This window comes from Hippocampus bargibanti, linkage group LG01, assembly GCF_051943395.1.
Source record: "Hippocampus bargibanti isolate YZ-2025 linkage group LG01, ASM5194339v1, whole genome shotgun sequence".
NCBI lineage: Eukaryota > Metazoa > Chordata > Actinopteri > Syngnathiformes > Syngnathidae > Hippocampus > Hippocampus bargibanti.
The window spans coordinates 30,119,334-30,127,695 of record NC_142734.1 but is presented as its reverse complement, the minus strand read 5'-3'; the positions used below and the strand labels follow the sequence as shown (position 1 = coordinate 30,127,695).

Here is an 8,362-nt window from a genome sequence, read left to right as displayed (position 1 = left end):
ACATTTTACAGGTAATCTGAGCCATCAAACGAGGGTGTAGCGGCATTACTGAATAACTTTAAATGTAAAGAGCCAGATGTTTAACCTGTCTGGTGACTTGAAATAGGCGGCCGCTCAAATCTATCAATGGTTCTTGTTTAGCATTATGAAGTGCAGGTCCTTTGGGCAACTTTTTTTTGGAGGGGGGAAAGGGGGGTTGCCCCCAGAGGCACTGTGCGTGTAAGTGCGTATCTGCAAAGTGTAGTGCAGGAGGGAGTCCGTCTTTGGACACCACCTCATTTATATTCTTTTCCAATCAGATGCCTGGCCGCATTAATGACTGCTAACTAAAACATTCATAACGTGTCATTGGATTTTTTTTTCCTTTGCACTGTGGTGAAGAAGTGTGACCTTGGAGGTCTGTAGGTTGCCAATCTCGTCTTGCCTGTTGCTTGCTGGCCTCCTCCTCCTTTTTCCTTTGTCTCCCTGTTTGGACGCTGCAGTGACATCACAGCGGCTCTGCGTCAAATTGAATGCAGAGGGAGAAGTTCAGCACTAGCCCACGGCGGTGAATATTTTTCCATTTATTTGGGGAGGAAAGAGGTGGGGGATTGTGTGGGACATGCAGACAAAAAAATGGGGGCAATACTAGTTAAGCCGTAACTAATGATTCCGTCTTTGCATGTGGACACCAATCTAATGGCGAGGTTAACTGCAGCTATGCTCGTCTGGTCATACCAAAGACACCTGCTGCATTTGTGAAAAGATCAATGTGGAGAGGTATCCATAGGGACTTTCTAACAATATCAACTGCTACTCATGGGGGAGGGACATTCCCCCAACAAGCTTTGCCTCCCATGGCGTTGAACTTTATTTCACTTTAGAATAACATGTTTTGCGAGAGCTCGATAAGCATAATTTACCCCCCCCCCCCCTCCATGTTCACATATGGCTCATATTGACAGTGGGGCGGAGCCACACATCAAAGAGGATGCCATAACCACAATAATTACCCGCGAGGATGCAATTACTGATATTATTCCCTTAATAGTGGTGATTTTGCATAGAACATACATGATAAAAAAAAAAAAATCAGAATTTTAAAGTTCGCCATCGACTGCTGTTAATTCTTAACCTTTGTGGCTCCACTTCCTCTGCCTCGTCCTTCAAGGTTAATATCTTTAATAAAAGTTAATTTGTGGAAAAGCTAACATTCCCCCGGTCTGTCCAACTAGAATAAATTAGCGCTCTCCGCGGACGTGACCTCTCGCTATCATTTTTTGGGGTGATGGTGTGCGGAGCAGCAAATTGCTTTCTCATGCTGTGGGTGCAGGCGAGCCTTAAATGGGTTTGTCTGACCTGCAACTGAGTGCAACCACATCTGAAGTTGGAGTTCTATGGTAGTGGTTCATTCATTCATTCATTCATTCATTCATTCATTCATTCATTTCTACCTATTTATTTAGCTACTTATTTATTTATCTGCATGTTTATTTGTTTATGTATTTATTTGAGAAGGTTTGAGATCCAAATGTCAATGTTATGAAATGTATTCTTATTCAAATATAGATTTGATTATGCCTGAGCGGCGATGCATTCATCGTAATATTCACGAGCAGCTGCAACGACACAATTTTAATAATTTTCATTGTCTTCAAAACAATGTTTTTGTTTGGAGGTCTGTTAGCCAGCAAAGCTGTGAGATTTTTTTTTTAATAAAAAGTGGGCTGCCCAAAGGAGCATGTTCATTATTTTTTCAATTATTTATTTATTATTATTATTATTATTATTAGTAGTAGTAGTAGTAATATTATGACTATTCTTAGTATTATTAGTAGTACATAAATGTTTTTTTTGTGCATGCCCTTGTGTAATGCTAAACGCAGTCCTTTCATTCGCAGTTAAACACGTGTGTGTGCATGTGTGTGTGATGAGGCCAGCCAATTAAAGTGTTTCTTTGTCGGCGTCCGTCTGTGCACAGACGCGCACGAAAGCCATAAAGTCGGCATACCTTACGCGCGGCCACCGTCGAGTCCTCGGGCCATGTTTGTGCCTGAGTGACAGTAACCTTTTATTCGGCTTCTGCCTTCGCCAATGTTTTGATTTCTACTTAAAGTTTGATGTCAGTGCCCTCCCTCAAGGGTGCCATTACCTTGTATGCTAATCGAACCATGCATATTCTATGACTGCTGTCAGGGCAAGATAAGGGAGGGACGTGTTCGGCAAAGCAGCACTTAGGGGCCAATGAACCCAGCCAGGGGTCCTGCTTGCTTGTGCATTATCACTCATCTTCACATGTGAATGGAGCTGCCTTAGGAGCCTTCATTCTTCTCTCTCTCTCGTGATTGCACTCTCTCTTTTCCTTACTCTCTCTCTCTCTCTCCCCCCTCTCTCTCTCCATTGCTCTCTTTCTTTCTTTCTTTCTTTCTTTCTTTCTTTCTTTCTTTCTTTCTTTCTTTCTTTCTTTCTTTCTTTCTTTCTTTCTTTCTGTTTCCCTCTCCCTTTCTTTCTCTCTCTCTCCCCATTGCTCTCTGTCTTTCTGTCTCTCTCACTTCTTTCTCCCAATCTGTCTACTGACTCTGTTTCTATCTCTCTCTCTCTCTCTCTCTCTCTCTCTCTCTCTCTCTCTCTCTCTCTCTCTCTCTCTCTTGCTCTCTCTCTCTATCTCTGTCTCTCTCTCTTTGTTTCTATCTCTTTCTCTTCGCATTGCTCTCCCTATTTCTGTCTGTCTCTCTCACCCCTCTAACTCCCACTCTCTCTTCTTCTATCTCTCTGTCTCTCTACCTCCATCTCTTTCTCTGTTTCAATCTCTCCCCATCATTCTCTCCCCCTCTCTCACTTTGTTTCTCTCTATCTCTCTATCTGTTGACCGCCCCATGTCCCCCCACCCCACCTCTCTCTCTCCCTCTGTCTCTGTTTTTCTCACTCTCTCCAATAATGACTCAGGACTCTCTTCCATTCTAATCAGTCTTTGGGAAAAGGGCCGATCTCTATCAAGCACACAGTCACAGCAAGGCTGCTCCATGTATGTCACGCACACGAAACCATGCGCAGCTGCAAGCTCAATCTAAGGCGACCGCAAAGAATGTAAGAGCAGGGCAATAACACTAACACTGTCACACACAGACAAACACATCTCATTTGGGGTCAGTTTGGACGGGGCTAAGTAGCTCCTTATTTTCAGACTGACTGAAGTCTTCTCTCCCGCGTAATGGTCATGAAGCCATATGGTACGTGGAATGGGATTACTAACAAATGTTCCGTGCCGCCATCTTTTTCCTCTTCCCCTGCCCTACCAGCACTGCCCCCTCCTTCCCCTTGTGTCACTGTCCCCCCCAATAAAGCAGCCTTCCCAAATTGAAACAGCATGTTCTCTCTTGAGTGAGCACCTCATTTATAAGATTAAATTAAAAAACAGCCATGCTCGGACTGCGTTTTGCGATGATGAGGGCGGAGCGTGGGGTGGGTATGTGGGTCTCGATTCAGCTGCGCACAATCATCTTCCTGTCTTGCGATTTGCCGGTTCCTGGTGGTGACACCTTATTCCTTTCACTTGCTCTGATGTGTCAAATGCCACACCTCGGACTCGAAAGCAAACAGTGACAATGATGGCGGGGCCTCGGGTCGCTTCCCAAGAGGCGGCGGTCTTTGTAACACGTGTTGCAGAGTAGCAAAAACATTGTCGCAGGTTTGTACCAGACGCAACAAAATCATAAGTCACATTCCCAGTTGAAGGGCCTTTGCCCAACTGTGCTCCATAAATGCCAGAAAATCACATTTTGTTCTCCCCCGTAAAACCGATGAACCTTTATTGAAAACGTGGAAGCGATTAGTCGAATGGGGGTGGGAGGGCGTCTTTTAGTGTAATTCCCAAAAGAAATGAGCAGACCCGCATTTATGATGCCTGTAGCACAAAGACATTCGAGTGCTTAATGAGGCAATTAAGCCGAGGGGTCGAGGGGCTTTGATCTGAAGCGCTGTGATTTTTATGAAAACATTGCACACTGATAGATACTCATAACTCAGTGGCCTTAATTGTGCTTAATTTGCCTGGAAGAGCAATGTGCTTTCAATTTAGATGCTGGATTTGGGCCCGTGTGTTTAAAGGCGGCTGTCAGGGAAAATTAAGAAGCAGTTTGGCTCCCCTCCTGTGTTACTGGTTTTTATCACGGTCCTCAGGTGGACATGTGAAGAGGCCAAGCCGACGGCAGGGATGTAATTAGGCAACAAAAACAGAGCCTGCAGCAGACGCCACGGGTGGATGCATGGTTGAACAGAAGCAAATAGGGGTGGGGGGGGGGGGGGGGGGTGACATTTCTTAATCTCCTCTAGCTCACTTTTGTCATATATTTGATACGCAGGTCAAAAGTTTTGCTTTCCAAAGTTGGTTGTCATATTTTGAAGCGATACCATGAATGCGTTTACAAAACAACCTATCAGGTTGTATTGAACAGAATTACACAAATGGAAAGCAGCATTTATTCAAAAGTTTCAGAATGACACTTTTGTCTGTCGAATGAGCGCGAAAACTGTCTTGTTTAATGTTCCAAATGTTGGGGTAATTCACGATACGAACATCTTTAAACATCGTTTCGCATCGTTTCTTTACGTTTTGGACTTCCCGATACGCCATATCCTGCCTTCCTTTACATGATGTCACATCCTATTACGTCACATCCTATTGTGTCCGTCTTATAATGCTCTCTCAGCGGTCTTACGGGTTCTTCCTCCTTCCTCTTTTCTTTCTGTCCCTCCTCGGCCGACACCCCATGATGCCCTGCTGTCTACAAGATTAAACTAACTTATTTTGTTCAACACCTGGCTTCCTGCTGATTTAACCATCCTCTGCTATCAACACTCTGAGCAGCCATGAACCAGGAACGAACGATCACTTTCAACCCATTACCAAATCTGTTTCAATAGTGTCGAGAAGAATACCCAGCCACAGTAACAACAGCCAGATAGCTTGTCGCCAGCCTGGCCACACACTGCAGACAGATGTGATCCCGACAATCTGATGTTGGGCACAGGCGACAAAGAATGGGCACATTTTATGTGGTTGTGATGCACATACAGTGGAACCTCAATTTCACTTTGTTCACCTATTGCATTTTTTTTATTACACTAGTCGTCATGATATCTTAAATCCAGAAATGGCTGGTGTGTGTCTGTGAATCTGTATAAACACATAACTTCATCCAGTGTGGGTCCTTGGACAAGACCCTTCTGGATAATACATCAGAGGCTGGGGAACCAGAGCACCTCGATGGAAAATTGGCTACTAGAACAAAGCAGAGGTGGGCAAGATGCGATAACATGGCTCTGTTGGAATGCTACTACTCAAGCAACCCTAGTCACCGGGGTTACATGCAGAGAATGTGGGCTGAAGGGTTACTTCGAAACCCAGTCACGGTTGACCACGAAACAATTAGTAGCTCAATGTTCCAACATCTACAAACGGCAATTGTTATCACAATTTGAGATTGATGAGGTACAACACAAATTCCATGGTGAAGGGCCCCAATATGCCAGATCAGAGGAGGAGGCTAGACTAGAGATTGGGCGGCAAGCCCCAATGAATTAAATGCTGATCGAGGCAGCAACTGACCTGAGAGATAAGTTCATGGTAAGAATGAAAACTGGGCACCCGAAAAAACGATCACAACGGCTATGTGAACTACCACCTGAAAGTCTAATGGAAACTGTGAATGCAGTACTGAGGGTGGAACGATCACTGAAACCAATGAGGTGATATACACTTCAGCATCAGTGATCCTAGAGATGCTTTGCTATCAGAGCAACCGTGGGAGCCATGAGATTCGTTACTCACCTTGGAAAAGACGGTCGGAGGCTAAGACCAGTCGCCTAAAAAGGTACACGAAAGAGAATGAGCCAACACAATGTGCGAATGTGTAAGGGTTCTAATAGCATAGCAGATCCTCCTTGGCTGGAAACTGAAAGATACTGTAAAGGCATATGGGAGAAGTCTCACATAACAGCAGTGCACAATGGCTGGTGACTCTGACAGAGGAGGATGTGTGTGTGTGTGTGTGTGTGTGTGTGTGTGTGTGTGTGTGTGTGTGTGTGTGTGTGTGTGTGTGTGTGTGTGTGTGTGTGTGTGTGTGTGTGTGTGTGTGTGTGTGAGAGAGCTACTTTCTTGGTGATTCGTCTCCCCTCTTGATGTGAGTGAAGTGTTTTGTGTGACGTGACAGCCTGATTGAGACTTTAAGCAAGGAGTGGTAAAGCACCGTTGTGACAGGCAGATGGTCTCCTTCGCTGTCCCCCGAGGTCTTCCACTTCACACCCCATTACACCCGCCTCTTCCCATAAGCATGTTGTCTGTCATTCACTCGGTTCTCCCTCTCGTTTTGCTGTGCGCTCTTCTCTTCTGCTTTCACTCACGCTTGATCTCTTCTCTCCGTGCTCTCCAGTCCGCTCTGGTTGGTCGCACGTCAAGTGTCTGTTGCAATCTCAGCGGACAGATCCACTGCGGCGTGTATGTGGATGTAAAATCAGAAAAGTGATGTCCTTGCCCCTTCTCCCCCCCCTTTTCTATCCCTCGATCCTCTCAGCTGTCTGCCTCACGGAGCTCCCGATGGTGATGAGAGGCCAATCTCGACCTTACATGGTCTTCCAGGAGCTGTTAGCATGGAAATTCCCAAGATATACTGTGTTCATTCTGTTGTATCTCTGCTCTGGATGAACAGCTAGTTATGTCGTAAGGCCATTAAAGTTTAGTTAAACTAGTTAAACTAAAAATTTTGAATAATTCTAAATGTTTTTACAATACAATACATCCTAATTTATATGGCGCTTTAAAAACCATTGCGGCTGTAACAAAGCGTTTCACAACAGTCAACACAAAGCAAAATAAGAAACACAACAGGAACATAAAAACATGTACAGTTATGCCATTTTAATGACTTTCCCCATGTACTCTTTTTCCTACAGCCTAAAAAAACATCCAACATGAGTAGTGAGATGAGCTGAAAGTACAAAAATGTTTTATTTATTCTGGGAAAGGATTACAAAGTCCAAATATTTGCATCCAAATCCAAAATCATAAATAAGTATGTATACCCCATATTTCTACTTCACAAAGTATTTTTACTTTGTAACTTTACGTCTCTGCCATTGCAAAACCCAGTTCCATAAAGTAGTCAAAAAGATGGTAAACGGAAACAAACATTTTTGTAGAGTGACTTTTGGGATCGCCTGTATTTCTTTGCTGATACTAATTTAAAGGGAAAGAAACAGACATGGAGAATTAAAAATCAAAGTGACTTAATCCTTGAAATAAATGCCACCGTGCTTTTGTCTCAAAAGATGCACGGCGCAGTGACACAAAACTTGAACTCCTGATGAGTTGGCATGAACTTCCATTTTTGGGATCTTATGGCCAGTCGACTTTCAAGGTTCTCCATGTGTTGCCTTTTTTTTCATAGCTATTATTAGCGTGCAGTTTTAGCTTGCTTTAATTGAGCTTCCTCAACTTTCCGCCCCCCGTGGATTAACGCAAACCAAAGATTTGCCTTCTTGACAAAATTCTCTGAATGCTTTTCTGCCTCTCCATTGGCTTTGTTGCCGAACTACGACGGGGCCTCAGATGCTAACAAGAGCTTTAATTAGCTCGAATAATAGCCATGCTTATGTGGATTTAATCCCTTTGACCGCCATTATGCTGTTCATGGTTTCCTTTTTACTCACCAAGCACGGAATAAACACACACACTGGCTTTCTTTTGCAGACATTTTTTTTCTCGTCCGGTTCCGCCTCCTCTCGCCTACCAATTTCATACCACATTCTTCCACACGTTGACCACTGCAGGTGTCTTTTCTTTCCTGCCTTCCATCCCGGCTTTTGGAATTAAGCACCTGAAAACATCGCCCTCATCGTTCCTGATAAGAAACATGGGGGAAAAACAACCTGTATTGTATGTACATTTTGGGGGGGGGGAAGTAAACTGAGGGAATGATGATGATGATGGTAACACAATCATCCGGATTTTAACAGCAGTGTGTATCACAGAAGCGTGTCACATGTTAATTTTAGGGAAGGGCTGAATGGTATAATTCCATTAATTTTAGTGTATTCCAAATAATAGAAAATAAAAATAGAATAGAAATTCATAGCTGATATTATTATTATTATTAAACATGTTAGTAATGTCATAAACATCATTGTTATTACATTATTATTTAATTTAATTTAATATTATCATCCTCCTCCTCCTCATCATCATCTATATCATCACATACACACTCACTCTTCTTCCCTTGTGTTTTGGCGAGCCAAATCTCAATGGCAAAGGAGGGAAAACCAGGCCCGTATCAATGAAGACAGCTCATGATAGCACCTCTGATTCATTTTTTTTTTCTTCCCG

At 43.6% G+C, this 8,362-nt stretch overlaps 1 pseudogene; it reads left to right on the top strand.

Annotated features, from left to right (window-relative positions):
* The first annotated feature begins 3,423 nt into the window (after nucleotides 1–3,423).
* LOC148903846 (uncharacterized) lies at nucleotides 3,424–5,895 on the top strand (annotated as a pseudogene).
* The last annotated feature ends 2,467 nt before the right edge of the window (nucleotides 5,896–8,362 follow it).